At 39.3% G+C, this 14,893-nt stretch overlaps 1 pseudogene; it reads left to right on the top strand.

Moving 5' to 3' along the window:
* Positions 1-13,736: 13,736 nt before the first annotated feature.
* LOC112861751 (U4 spliceosomal RNA) lies at positions 13,737-13,888 on the top strand (annotated as a pseudogene).
* Positions 13,889-14,893: the final 1,005 nt, after the last annotated feature.

Genomic DNA, 14,893 nt, shown 5'->3' with positions numbered 1-14,893 from the left:
AGGACAACAAATGAAAGACCCTGATACTTGGGTTTTTTCCTCTCGTCTCTCTATTTTGTAAATATAACATGAGTATTTATTTAACGATGTATAATATAAGTGATACAAATTGTGACGAAAGTATAAGCTGCCGTCTGGAAAATTTTCTTCCTTCTATCCTTGATTTCTTTTAATTGAAGTAGAGTTGACACAGTGTTATAATAGTTTCAGGGATACAACATAGTGGTTGGACAGCTCTATATGTTATGCTATGCTCACCACAGATGTAGCTGCCACCTGTCACCATGCAGCACTATTAGAGTGCCACAGACTATTCCCTCTGCTGTACCTTTTGTCCCGTGACCGACTCATTCTGTACCTGGAAACCTGTGTCTCCCAGTCCCTTTCACCTATTTTTTTCCCATCCCCCCACCCTCTCCCCTCTGACAGCCACCAGTTTGTTCTCTGCATTTATGGGTCTGTTTCTGCTTTGTTTGTTGTTTGTTTTGCTTTTTAGGTTCCACATATAAGTGTAATAATACCATATTGTCTTTCTTACTTACTTGTCTTACTTACTTACTTACTTACTTACTTACTTACTTACTTGTCTAACTTACTTCACTTGACCTAGTACCCTCTAGGTCTATCCATGTTGCGTGTTGATTTTTTTTTTTTATTAAAAGATTTCCTACTTTTTCATTCAAGATAATTTATTTGCTAAATGCTTATGTTAACCAGGGAAGCTCTTAAGTGTGTTCTCTTCTACTTAGAATTGTTAATAAAGCTTGAATTTTTTGTCCTTTGTTTGTCATCGGTCATATATGGAAATTTGTAAAATTGCTTCTGATTTTAAAATGCTATCCACAAAATACAGGACAATGTTTATTGAAGTAAATCTTAAATGATTGGAAAAAATGTCTGAGGCATAAATAAAGTTCAAAACGTCAGAATATGACAATTAAAAAAATTACCACAAATTTGGTGGCTTAAAACAACAGAAGTTTACTTTTCACAGTTCTGGAGGCTTGAAGTCCAAAAGCAAGATGTTAGCAGGACCATGCTCCCTCTGAAATCTCTAGGGAAGAATCCTTCCTTACTTTTTTCTAGAATCTGGTGACTCCTGGCAATCTCTGACATTCCTTGGCTTGAACTGCATCACTCCAAACTTTGCCTCCATCTTCTCAAGGCCTCCTTTTCATGTGTCTCTCTGAGTCCCCCCCTTCTTACAATGAAAACAGTCACGGGATTTAGAGCCTACGCTATATCCAGGATGATTCCATCTCTTAAGATCCTTAACATCTGCAAAGACCCAGCATTCTGAGATTCCAGGTTGACATGAATTCCAGGGAACTATTACTTAACTCATCACAATTGCCTACAGGCCTTTTATGATATGGTATCTACTTACCTCTCTAGCCTCATCTCTTACCACTCTCCATCTCTCATTCAAATCTTCAATCATACTAAACCCCTTGCAATTCTGGGACCACAGGATGTTCCTTCTCCCTTCTGCAAAAAGATCTTTGCATTTCCTGCCCATCTCTGTCTGGAATGTCCTTGCTATCTCCCTTTGCCTGACTCTTACTATTTTTCAGATTCAGTTGCTCTAGGAAGTTTTCCTAAATCTCACCCCTCATTTCCATTTGCTCCCCTCACCCTAGATTTACCTCAATCATAGCATGTTTTGCACTATTTCATCATTTTAATTGCTGAGTCACTTCTATAGATCTCTTTCCCCATTTCTTTGCCAGTCAAAAAATCAGTAAGGGACCAAACATTTCTTGTTTTGTTTTCTTTTTAAATTTTTTTTAATGGCTATTTATTTCTGAGAGAGAGAGAGAGAAAGAGAAAGAGAGACAGAGCGTGAGTGGAGGAGGGGCAGAGAGAGAGGGAGACACAGAATCCAAAGTAAGCTCCAGGCTCTGAGACAGGCTCTGTCTGCACAGAGCCTGACATGGGGCTCAAATTCATGAACCATGAGATCTTGACCTGAGACAAAGTCAGATGGTCAACCAACTGAGCCACCCAGGTGCCCCTCTTGTTTTGTTTTCATTTGTAGTATTCTCAGAGCCTAACACAGCGCCTAATAGGCACTCTACAAATGATTACAGAATGAATCAATCAATCAATGAAAAGCAGTTCACATATGGTAAGAATTTCCAGATGTTAAAATTGATATGCAATAGCATCCGTGGTGGTTTCTTTATTCATGTTTCTCCTTTAAAGAGAATATTAACTTCATCTGAGGAAACTGTGAGTACTCCATGAATACTGAATATCACATTAGGCAATATTAAATTACCCCATTTGGTTTTGGTGTTGCATGAGATGAAAACCCACTTTGAACTGACCGTAGCTGTATTCATTTTGATTTTCCTTAGATCAAATAATGTAAGATTCTCAATTACAGCCATAAACTTGAATGATGTAAATTATCATATGAATGGGTTTGAATTCCATATTAGTATTAACTTTAAGGAAAATTATGTACTTTTTGTCTAAAGAGAAGAAAAGCTTCTATTGAAGTTGGAAAATGTGTATACCTGTAAGTGAAAGAACCAGAAAAATAGCCTTAAAGAAAAGAGAAAGTTAAAGTATGTAGATAATATTGATTATCTGCAGGTAACTCACCACTCTCATTACAATAGAATTTAAATTATACAGTCACCTTGAATAAAATTAGGACAGAGAAATGTTATTAGGAAGATCACATTCCCTTTTGTTAATTTTTGGAATGAAAGGCTCCCAGGATTTTTCAATATTTTCCTTTATGGTTAACAAAACATCACGGATTATGTAAGTATGTAGCAGGATCTCACACTTGTCAGAATGGCTAAAATCAACAATACGAGAAATAACAAGTGTTGGTGAGAATGCAGAGAAAAAGGAACCCTGTGCACTGTTGTTGGGATTTCAAACTGGTGCAGCCACTCTGGAAAACAGTATGGAGTTTCCTCAAAAGGTTAAAAATAGAACTACCCTACGATCCAGCAACTGCATTACTGGGTATTTACCCAAAGCATACAAAAACACTCAAAGGGATACGTGCCCCTCCTAACTTTATAACAACATTATTTACAATAGTCAAGATATAGAGGCAGCCCAAGTGTTGATTGATGGATAAAGAAGATGTGGTATATATATATACAATGGAATGTTATTCAGCCATAAAAAAAGAATGAAATCTTGCCATTTGCAAAAACATGGATGGAGCTAGAGAGTATAATACTAAGCAAAGTAAGTCAGAGAAAGACAAATACCATATGATTTCACTCATATGTGGAATTTAAGAAACAAAACAAACAGGGGCACCTGGGTTGTTCAGTCAGTTCAGCGACTCTTGGTTTTGGCTCAGGTCATGATCTTGCAGTTTGTGTATTTGAGCCCTGGGTCAGGTTCTGTGCTGACAGCGCAGAGCCTGCTTGGGATTCTCTCTCCCTCTTTCTCTGCCCCTCCCCTATTCATTCTATCTCTCAAAATAAACAAACTTTAAAATTTTTTTTTAAAAAGAAACAAAACAAAGAAGCAAATAGGAAAAAAAAAAGAGAGTGAATGAGACAAATCAAGAAACAGACTCTTAATTATAAGGAATAAACTATTCTTTACCAGAAGGGAGGGGTGGGGATGGGAAAAATAGGTGATGGGGATTAAGGAGTGCACTTGTGGTGAACACTGGGTGACGTATGGAATTATTGAATTACTATATTGTGCACCTGAAACTAATATTACACTGTATGTTAACTAATTAGAATTAAAATAAAAACCAAAAAAAAAAAAAAAAAGTATGTAGCAGGCTAGCTGGGTTACCTGAAAGAAAAGAATTTAAAAGCTAATTGTGGTTGAAGGACATCATCAAGTAGGACATCAATGATGGAGACAGTTCCTGGAGTCCCTTGGTTCCTGTGATCCCCCGGTCATGGGGAAGCACTTGTAGCTTGTGTTTAAAGGATTTGTAAGGACCTGCCAGAGGGGTGGCAAAGTTCTCCAGACTAACAGCAACCCAAGTTTCCAAGGGGCATCAAGAACAGAATAACTCAAAGGTGGAGGGACTAAGCTAGCTGTGATGAGACTAAGAAAGGGGAGTTTCTGGTGACTGCCTGGTCTTCAGACTGTCCTTGGGGAACTAAGCAAAATGAAAGAGGATGACTAGTAGATAAAAAGACTACCCTTTACTTCACTTATTCCCTCCCTCCTCTCTTCTTTTCTTTCTTTCTTTCTTTCTTTCTTTCTTTCTTTCTTTCTTTCTTTCTTAGGGAGAGAGTGGGTGCAGGAGAGTGGGGAGCGAGGGGCAGAGAGACAGAGAGAATCCTAGGAAAGGCAGAGAGAGACAGAGAGAGACAAGTGGGGCTCACGCAAAGCAGGGCTCGAGATCACCTGAAGGGGAGTTCAAGCTGATGAACCAAACTGTGAAACCATGACCAGAGTGGAAGTCAGAGGCTTAACACCAGGTGTCCTTCTCGTCTCTCTTTCTATCCTCTCTCTCCCTGTTCTCTCACACACCTGCTGTCTGGCCGTCTCTGGATTACTGGAAAGTAGGAAAAAAAGCAAGACAAATCCCTGTTATTCACATAACCTTTCCCTGAGGCCTATCTTTCTGTGAACAAAGGCCATGGCTGGAAAGAACTAGATACTCATTTATAACCCTCATTTCTGAAAATCTAGTCATTCATTGTTTTTTAATTCATTCATTTGTTCATCATTCATCATTCAACAAACATTTATTGAGCCTATAATGTTCTAGGTATAAAATTTATCTTTCAGATCAATTATTTTCAATCCTTTTTCTTTAAGCCATGCAAGCATTTCTTTTCCAGTAAAGGATCACCGATGCTCAATATGGAAAACATAAAAGCTGCACTGAGTAAATTGGGGTGAGGACACAGAACTTGCCCAATTCCTACCCTTCCTTGCCATGCAGCCTCTGAAAGATTCTGTGGAGCATAGCATACATACACTGTCCTGTAGTGATCACTTTTGGAGGATGCTAGTGAACCACTGCATTAAGTTTGAAAACTGATAAAAAGAGCAAAGAATTAATCATTACTCCTGTGCTTCCTATACACGCTGTCCCTCAGAATAAGCAAATATTTGATGAACAAGTTTCTCCTTATAGGACTACCAGTAGAAAGAAGGAACAATATTGAATTCAAATATCACCATTTTGCAATCTCTAATGAATCAACAGATCAAGTCAGTGATCATCAATGGTGGCTAACATCACAAAAAACAACCAGACTTTCTGTACCACCTAATAGAAGAATGCACACCACCACTCACGAGGTTGTCTTGGAAAATAAATCCAGTGTCAATCTGGTTAATCACTAGATCTCATTTACAGAAAATTTAAAGGAGAGAGGATCATGAAGGAATTCTGTCCTCTGCTTTTCTTGAAGTTGGCACCCCATATCAATATCTTCTTCCCGACTTTAGGTGCTCCAGCACTAGCTCAGAGACCTAGATAGAACAATTGAGGTATTAAGTGGATAATTTGTTTATTTTTGAGGTTCCAGACAGAATTCTCTCTCCTCATCTTCAGTTCCTCATTCTCTACCGGATCGCTTTCATGAGCATTTAAATGTGCAATTGGTTCCCAGTGCAAGTGGTTCCCTAAATCAGATGTATATTGTCTGTCAGTAGCATTCGTTGTAGATCCTCTTTGAAGCCATTCTGTTGTCCCTGCTATTGTGATATTGCATTCTTCCACTGGTTGTCCAGTCTCTCTGATCAGAGCTTCTCATTCTTTTCTGCCAAATAATCTTTACATGTTGGACATTTTTAAAGGCTCAGACCTGGCTTCCCTTCCTTCTCGTTCTGTTCTTTTTCTCTTTCTCTCTCTCTCTTCCTTCCATCTCATCATACCCCTATCTTCAATTACTCACACTTCTTTAATGATTTATATTCTGATGACTCCCAAGTTTTTATTTCTGGCCTAGGTTTCTCTGATCGCTTTAACATGTCTGCCAATTCTTTGACAATCCTTTCACCAATGATGAGGTCTAATTCCCCTTTGCTCAAACATGGCTTGGCCTTATGACTCTTAACAAATAGAATGTGTGTAGTAGAATACTCTTGTTGGCAGGGATGCTATGTGACTTCTGAGGCAAGTTAGAAGAGGTGATACAGCTTCCTCCTGGCTCTCTCTCTCAGGATGCATGGTCTAGAGCCCTGAACCACCACATTAAGAATTCTCATACCCTGAAGCTGCCTGAGAGACAAAGCAGAGACCATACTGAGGTAGACAGAGATGTCTGAGGAGCTTCAGCTGTTCCAGACTCAGAATCTTTCCCAACACAGTGTCAGGCATGTGAGTGAAGAGTCTTCCAGGTGACACCAGTCCCAGCCATCAGTTGACTGTGACCTCATGACAGACCCAAGCCAGAACACCTCAGTCAAATCATTTCAGATTTTGACCCACAGAAACTGGGACAAGTAATAAATGACTATTATTGTATAAAGACACTAAGTTTTGGGGTGCTTTGGTACTTCAAAATAGATATTCAGAATACCCTCTGACTTTCACACAGACATCTCCTGAAGGAATTCAGGACATGCCACCCCAAATATGCCACTTTGTCATATTGACTATTTTGAGCTGAAGGCACTTGAGAAGTAGCAGATGCAAGAAGGGCTCTCTGACCTCCCTTTTCCTCTCTAAAAATAGCCCGTAAAATTTCCCATGAGAAAGGTGCCCTCTTCCTGTAGCAGAAATAAAAGAACATCCATATCACCAGAAATTGGGAATTGACACTGAGATGGATCTGTACAGATAAATTTACTAAAATCTTTACTTACTAAATTTATTAAAATCTTACTGTAATCTTACTAAAATCTTACCTTTATCTTCCACTAATCTCTTCACTCCCCACCCCCACCACCCCCTACATCTCCTAGTCACTTCCCCATAATTTATTGCCTCTAGCCCAAACCTCCTTTGTCTTATCATCTCTTTTCAAATGTATTATTTCTTTATCTAAAAGGTATATATATAAAGTTTTTGCTCTGGGCACATCTCTGGGTCATTTTCTTGTGAAGATTTTCATACATGTAAAATTCTAATTAAACTTGTATGCTTTTCTCCTGTTAATTTGTTTTAAGTCAGTTTAATTCTCAGGCCCAGCCAGAGATCCTAAGAGAGTAGAGAAGAAATTTTTATTTCCTTCTCTCTGGCTCTATTGTTTCCCCATTTTGTCCTCTTGTTAAGTAGTTCATTACCTTCTTCCATCACCCACCTCCCAATCTTAGAAACTTAGCTTCTTGGTTGATTTTCATTTGGTACTTGGAACAGTACTTCCCTCAATCTTTTCATATTTATTATCTGCCTTGTGTTTCCTAGAATTCTTATTTAGTAGCATCCAAAGCATTTGTGCAATATTTAAAAAAAAAAAAAAAAGATCCCCAGGGTGTAGCCAAGGCAGACAGCCTATAACAGAGACTCTTACATATGCATATATTGGAATGAAGATCCAAGTGTTTCATGAAAATAATTATCTCTGACTGAAGTAGAAGAACCATTAAGAACCATTAAACTTTGACATGAGTTGTTGATGAAAGCAATAATTTCCTTTCCTAGAAGACATTAAAAGAATTAGATTCACAACAATTTAGGAATCTGAGTAGTAAAGATACTGTCAGTTCTAAAGCTAGGATAAAGATCTGAATGGCCAATGACCTGTGAGGAATCTAATTTTAAAGGCTAATACAGGCTTGGATTAGACATATTTGTACCCAGGGGTGCCTGGGTGGCTCAGTGGGTTAAGCCTCACACTCTTGATTTCAGTTCAGATAGAGACCCTGGTCGGGCTCCACGCTGAGCATGGAGCCTGCTTGGGATTCTCTCTCTCTGTCTCTCTCTGTCTCTCTCTGTCTCTCCCTCTCTCTCTACCCCTTCCCCATGTGTGCACTTGTGCTCATGCTGTCTCTCCCCTGTCTCTCTCACTCTCTCTTAAAAGAAAAGAAAAGAAAAGAAAAGAAAAGAAAAGAAAAGAAAAGAAAAGAAAAGAAAAGAAATATTTGCACCCAAAGCAATGTTTCTGTACACAGTTCTAACCTGATTAGTCCTACCAAGGGATAAATGATACATTTTTTTGGACTTGATTTCTCTTGGCCTTGATCTGCAACAGGAATGGAAAGAGCAGGATGAACTAAGAGAATCTTTGTCATAGTACAGGAAGGGGAGGAGCAAGAGAAGAGGGTCAGGAAGACTAGGAATTCCCAGGTCTGCCCCAAGATGGGAGGAAATGAGACAGGATGACAGACAAGTTAAGACAGGTTGTGCCCTATATGGATTCATATGGAATTTCTTTGGGGCTTCCATAAACACACCTGTATCTCAGAAGGAAGAGCTGTTGTCCCTATTTTGTGAGAAATGTTGGTCATGAATGTAAATAAATAGCCCCAAGCTATTGTGTGTTAAATCGAAGAATAATTCTTTGATAAGAAAATACAATAATGAATGTTTTGAGACAGGGAGAAGGAGAGAAAGAGAGAGACCTTCAAAAAAAAAAAAAAAAAAAAAAAAGAAAAGAAAAGAAAAAGAGAGGGAGAGAGGAAGTAATCCTTCATAAATTCCACAAGAAAAAAATACTAACGGAGGGCCTGGCTGGCTGTGGGTAGAGCATGTGACTCTTGATCTTGAGGTTTTAAGTTCTAGCCTCAGGGGCGCCTGGGTGGCGCAGTCGGTTAAGCGTCCGACTTCAGCCAGGTCACGATCTCGCGGTCCGGGAGTTCGAGCCCCGCGTCGGGCTCTGGGCTAATGGCTCAGAGCCTGGAGCCTGTTTCCGATTCTGTGTCTCCCTCTCTCTCTGCCCCTCCCCCGTTCATGCTCTGTCTCTCTCTGTCCCCAAAATAAAAATAAACGTTGAAAAAAAAAAAAAATTTTAAGTTCTAGCCTCACATTGGGTAGAGATTACTTTTTTTTTTTAATTTTTTAATGTTTATTTATTTTCAAGAGACAGAGAGACACAGTGTGAGCAGGGGAAGGGCAGAGAGAGAGGGAGAGACAGAATCTGAAGCAGGCCCTAGGCTCTGAGCTGTCAGCACAGAGCCCAACACGGGGCTCAAACTCACGAACTGTGAGATCATGACCTGATCCAAAGTCAGACACCCAACTGACTGAGCCACCCAGGCGCCCCGAGATTACTTTTTAAAAAATTAATGAAGGGTGCCTGGGTGGCTCAATCAGTTAAGCATCTGACTCTTCATTTTGGCTCAGGTTATCATCTCATGGTTGATGAGTTAGAGCCCCACATCAGGCTCTGCACTGACAGTGTGGAGCCTGCTTAGGATTCTCTCTCCCTCCCTCTGTCTCTGTTCCTCCCCCACTGGTGCCCTCTTGCTCTCAAAATAAATAAACTTAAAAAAATTAAAAATTAAAAATTAATGAAAGGAAAGACCAGGTTCAATGTTATCTATACTGCAACATATTGGAACATGAAATAAATCAGTATCTCAGTCCTCAGAAATTTTAAGACAATGAATAACTCATCTAAGGCAATGTATATTTAATAGAAAAGTCCCAAAGTGAAGCACTGCAGTAATCTAGAATGAACATGAACAGCTTCTGATGTTAGGCACATTAAGATGAGGTGTTTTGGGAAAACAGCTTTCTGTTTTTGACAAGTACCACATCCGAGATGACATCTGAATAATTAATATGTTTAGCCTTGATAATACATTTTCAGAAGGAATGTGTTACTCTGGATACAAATTTTCAAATAGCGAACAGCACTTCTTACTGTCACCTCCCATTATGTGTCTTTCATCATCTATTTAGCCAGCTGTGCTGTTATGTAGGCAAAAGCAAACGTATAACAGATGCTCCTAGAACTTAAAGCATGAGGTGTTTTCAAACATGGCTAGCTACATTGCTTAGAAATGAAAGGTGTCTGCACTGGAAAACAGATTAGTTTATCCACTAAGAGTAGTAGATAATGGAATAAAATTCACCACCTGCCAGCTAGCTATGTGTTCTTGCGCTAAGTTATTTAAACTTTCCAAGCCTCAGTCTTCTCTTCTTCCGGGGATGGCTATGATAATTAAACAAGATAATTCACTTAACAACAAACACGTCTGGCAAAGAGTAAATGTTCAATAGATGTTAGCAATTCATTATTTAATTCTTATTGAATCGCATATGTGAGAGCTTTGGCGAGCAAGGAAATAGTTTGAAGAAAGCAAGTTGGTTTGGTGCAGTACTGCAGCTGAGGCTGCTGCTTAGTGGCAAAAGACAATCAAAACAAAACAAAGAATACCTGTATGAGTGGTGCTCCCAAACTCTCACCTCAGCTTGAAGCAGAGAAGTTCAACTTTTATCATCTATATATTGAAGTTCTGGGTAAAATCTCAATAAAAAGTAGGGCAGCTGGGTGGCTGTAGGAATCAAATAAGATCAGTATAAGAAACTGCCATGGAAGCATAACATTTATAATATTATATAAATGTGTCAAGTTTAACTTGCTATCTTCAAAAAGGCTAAGTATGAAAGCAAAGACAGGAACAGCCTTGGATGGGATAGATGACCTCTCAGGCCCTATTAGATCTGTCATTAAGACCTTGAACCAAAATAATCATTTATATCTAACTTACTGAATTAAAACATTTTGACCCAATGAGGACCAAATAACAATTAGATGATAACACTGTGTTTAATGCATTACTACAGTAAATCTGTAGATCAAGTAAGATCCAACTATACCCATTATTTTTGGAAAATAATAGAAAAGAGCATAGTTTCTATCATTTTTATAGATACAGAGCTTAACAAACTTTTAAATTTATTTTATTTAACCAATGTTCCACTCTACTGAATTTCATGATGCAGAAAATGGACCATATTGTAGAAAAGGCTATTGGGAAACCCAAAATTGAAAAGTAATGATCACAAGCCACTATGGAAAGTGGTTGTAAAGAATTGAATGAAAAAGGAGTAACACTAAAAAGAAGTTAAATCTCCCAACTTAATAATGAGTCTAGTAAAGAAGTCACAGACTGAAGGGGTGATAATAACCACCTCGTTGGATAATAAATTTGATTTCATTTCTGTTCCTAAGCAAATTTATGAACAGCTCACAGTGGTGCAAAAAGTAATTTGAAATACACAGTAAGTTAATCAATGCTTGTTTTATGATTGCTGACCTAGGAAATTGCTGGCTGAGAAAGAGAAACACTCTGGGTCTCAGCTTCCAGTAGAGCCTCTCAGGCCTTCTCATCTGGTTTTTCTTCTTGGGTTGTCTCAATCCCTCTCAAAGTTCCAAACAGTCACCTTTACATGGGTGTGTGCCCTTCTACCACTAACTTCACTCTCTGGGCTCCAAGCTCATGTTACTAATGGCCTACTTATTATAGGGCAAAAAACTGTCCCATTTTCCTTAGGAATGAGATTTCCAGGATGCAGACTTTCAGGGCTCTAACTGGGGAGGGCCCAGCCACACTGGGACAGGATACAACTTACTACTACATAACTCTCCTTGGTCACTCCTGAGGCAACTTACACTCAGCATATCCAAAAGTTATTGACCATCTTCCCCTTCAGTGCAGTTCCTCACAATATTCTCTCCAGCAATGCTTGGCACCCTGTCTGTGCTGACTACCATGTTAGAAACCTTGAAGTGATCACAGACCTATCCTCCTCACCTATCTCCCACACAAAATTAATAGAGTCCTCTGTGTGCGTCTTCTGAAAGCGATGTCTCTTTAGTTGGTTTAACTTCCTTATAATCTCTTACATAGACTATTGCAAAGGCCTCTTATAAGATAAAAATGATAGGGGCACCTGGGTGGCTCAGTCAGTTAAGTGGCCGACTTCGGCTCAGGTCATGATCTTGCGGTCTGTGAGTTTGAGCCCCACATCAGGCTCTGTGCTGACAGCTCAGGGCCTGCAGCCTGTTTCGGATTCTGTGTCTCCCTTTCTCTCTGACCCTCCCCCGTTCATGCTCTGTCTCTCCCTGTCTCAAAAATAAATAAACGTTTAAAACATAATAAAATAAAATAAATCAAAATAAAATAAAATAAAAATGATAATTAAATATGCACTCTCTGACATGCCTCATTACTTATATTATTTGGGCTCTGTATTCATGTTTCTTTATTAATAAAAAATATTAATATAAAGACTGAGGAAATGTTTCAGAGTAATGGGACATGATAGAATCTTAGATTAGGGGAGAAAGTTCCCATAAAGGATGATATTGGGACAATCGATGAAAACTGAATATGGACTATAAGTTGATAATAGTATTTTATCAATATTAAACTTCATGAGTTAAGTCATCACTCAGTAGGTATGTATCTGAATGTCTTTGTTCTTTGTTTATAAGTTTTATGTACTTATTTATTTGTTTGTTTGTTTGTTTATTTATTTAGAGAGTGAGAGAGAGCACAAGCAGTGGAGGGGCAGAGAGAGAGGGAGACAGAGAATCCCAAGCAGGCTGCACACTGTCAGAACAAAGCCCAACACAGGGCTCAAACTCACAAACTGAGATTGTGGGATGCTTAACCAACTGAGCCACCCAGGCCAGGTGACCCTGAATGTCTTTGTTTTTAAGATTTACATGCTGTTGGAGTGATAGGCCATGATCTTGGCAATTTTCATATTTTCAGGAAAACATTTTAAAAAATAAAAAAAAAAGAAGGGGATAAAATAAAAAATAAAGAAGATATCTTAGATGTGTGTAAGATATCTCAGGTGTGTGTAAGCACTTGGCAACGTTGTTGAAACAAAACATTAACTAATCGCTGGTGGGCCCACGTCAGGCAATGTGTTCAGAAGTCTCACTCATAGCAAATACAATGAAAATCTTGGGTCTAGTGTGACATCAGCGTAAGCTGTAAAGCCAAAGACTTTCCAGAAGGCCCTTTCTGGTCTAAACAGATGTTAAGGGGATTTGCTAAGTAAGTGCTTACCAAAGTAAAGCTTGGAAGGAGTCTAATAAGACAAAAACAACAAATATTGCTTATTGCAATTCAGCCTTCCACTTTCTATTGCAACCACTGTCTTGCAATCCAGCCTTCCACTTACTGAATTTTTTGCGTCTCTGACATTAAAAAGTGAAGTCTTGGGGTGCCTGGGTGGCTCAGTCAGTTAAGCATCCAACTCTTGATCTTGGCTCCAGTCATGATCTCACAGTCATGAGACCCAGCCCCACATCAGGCTCTGTGCTGGGCATGGAATCTGCTTGAGATTCTCTCTCCTTCAACCTGTGCTCCTCCCTCACTTGCACTCTCCTGCTCTCTCTCTCTCTTTCAAAAAAAAAAAAAAGTGAAGTCTTGAAAGGATTCATCTATAATATGGGGTCAACTGACTGTATGTCTTAAGGAAACCAGATCAGACTTGACCTTGCTGATAATTTCCCCATTGAGTCATGAACCAGTGACTGGAGAAGATCAGGTAATAGGCGGTGAGGTCAGCCCATGAGAAGAGCACCTGTTTTGTGAATGTGAGGCCTCCAACAGCTTCCCGCAAGAAAGTCACCTCCCAAAGTGTGGGTTGGGAATGACAATGTGTTACCCGTAGATGGCATGAGTTTTAAAGCCAGGATGGTATTCTCCAAAACCCAGATTCTTAGTTCTGCTGCCACACCCAGACCCTGAACCACCTGGTCTTGTACTTCTGCCCTACATCCAACCTCTATGCCTACTATTTCTGCAAACATGGTTAATTTTCAACTCTATCTAAATCATCGGCCCAACATTTAACCCATACTGCCCTCTTATGTCTCCATATCTTTGCTCGTGTATTGCTTCTACTCAGATGACCCCTAAGCTTCGCACAGTGGCAGTATCATAGACAATGAGGTTTATCCGAGACGTGATTATGGCTAATTGAAAACTTTTCCCTACTCAAAGGGCCCTTACCCACTAGGCATGCAAGAAATCTCACCTTGCTTCAAAAGTTTATAACAAGTGTTTGCTTTTTAAAATCTTTAGTGAAATATTTTCTAATTCCTCCAAGCAGGGGTTGGCTTTTTCACCTATGACTTTATACAGATTTCTATTATAATTTTTATTTTTAATTTTGTTTTATTGTTACTTTCTATGTCTGCCTCCCTTGGTAACTCCTTCAAGGCCCAAACTGGGTCATTGTTTTCTTTCCATCTGGCCACCTTTTCAATTTCTTTCCAGTAGGCATCTTTAACACCTCATAGTTTTGTCCTTATACCATACCAACCTTCCAGTGTCCTGCTGACACTCAACACCCACACCAATCATTTTTGTTATTGTCATTGTTCCCTCCTTATCCAGGTTTTGTGCTTAATTAGCTACTGACCCCCATACACTTAGACTGAGGGAGAAGTAAGGGTAACACCATAACTCTAGGGTAGAATGCTGGCATGCACCAGGAGCATTCTTGGGACGGTATATTTTTCTTTTGCATCACTCATCCTGATTGTTCTTTCAGTCCACTGGCTTTTTTTTTTTTTTTTTTTTATGAAATTTATTGTCAAATTGGTTTCCATACAACACCCAGTGCTCATCCCAAAAGGTGCCCTCCTCAATACCCATCACCCACCCTCTCCTCCCTCCCACCCCCCATCAACCCTTAGTTTGTTCTCAGTTCTCAACAGTCTCTTATGCTTTGGCTCTCTCCCACTCTAACCTCTTTTTTTTTTTTTTTCCTTCCCCTCCCCCAAGGGTTCCTGTTAAGTTTCTCAGGATCCACATAAGAGTGAAACCATATGGTATCTGTCTTTCTCTGTATGGCTTATTTCACTTAGCATCACACTCTCCAGTTCCATCCATGTTGCTACAAAAGGCCATATTTCATTTTTTCTCATTGCCACGTAGTACTCCATTGTGTATATAAACCACAATTTCTTTATCCATTCATCAGTTGATGGACATTTAGGCTCTTTCCATAATTTGGCTATTGTTGAGAGTGCTGCTATGAACATTGGGGTAAAAGTGCCCCTATGCATCA

This window comes from Puma concolor, chromosome A1 (assembly GCF_028749965.1).
Source record: "Puma concolor isolate L17-30 chromosome A1, mPumCon1.1.hap2, whole genome shotgun sequence".
Classification (NCBI taxonomy): Eukaryota; Metazoa; Chordata; class Mammalia; order Carnivora; family Felidae; genus Puma; species Puma concolor.
Note: the sequence above shows the minus strand (reverse complement) of the source record. Positions and strands in the feature narration are given on the sequence as shown.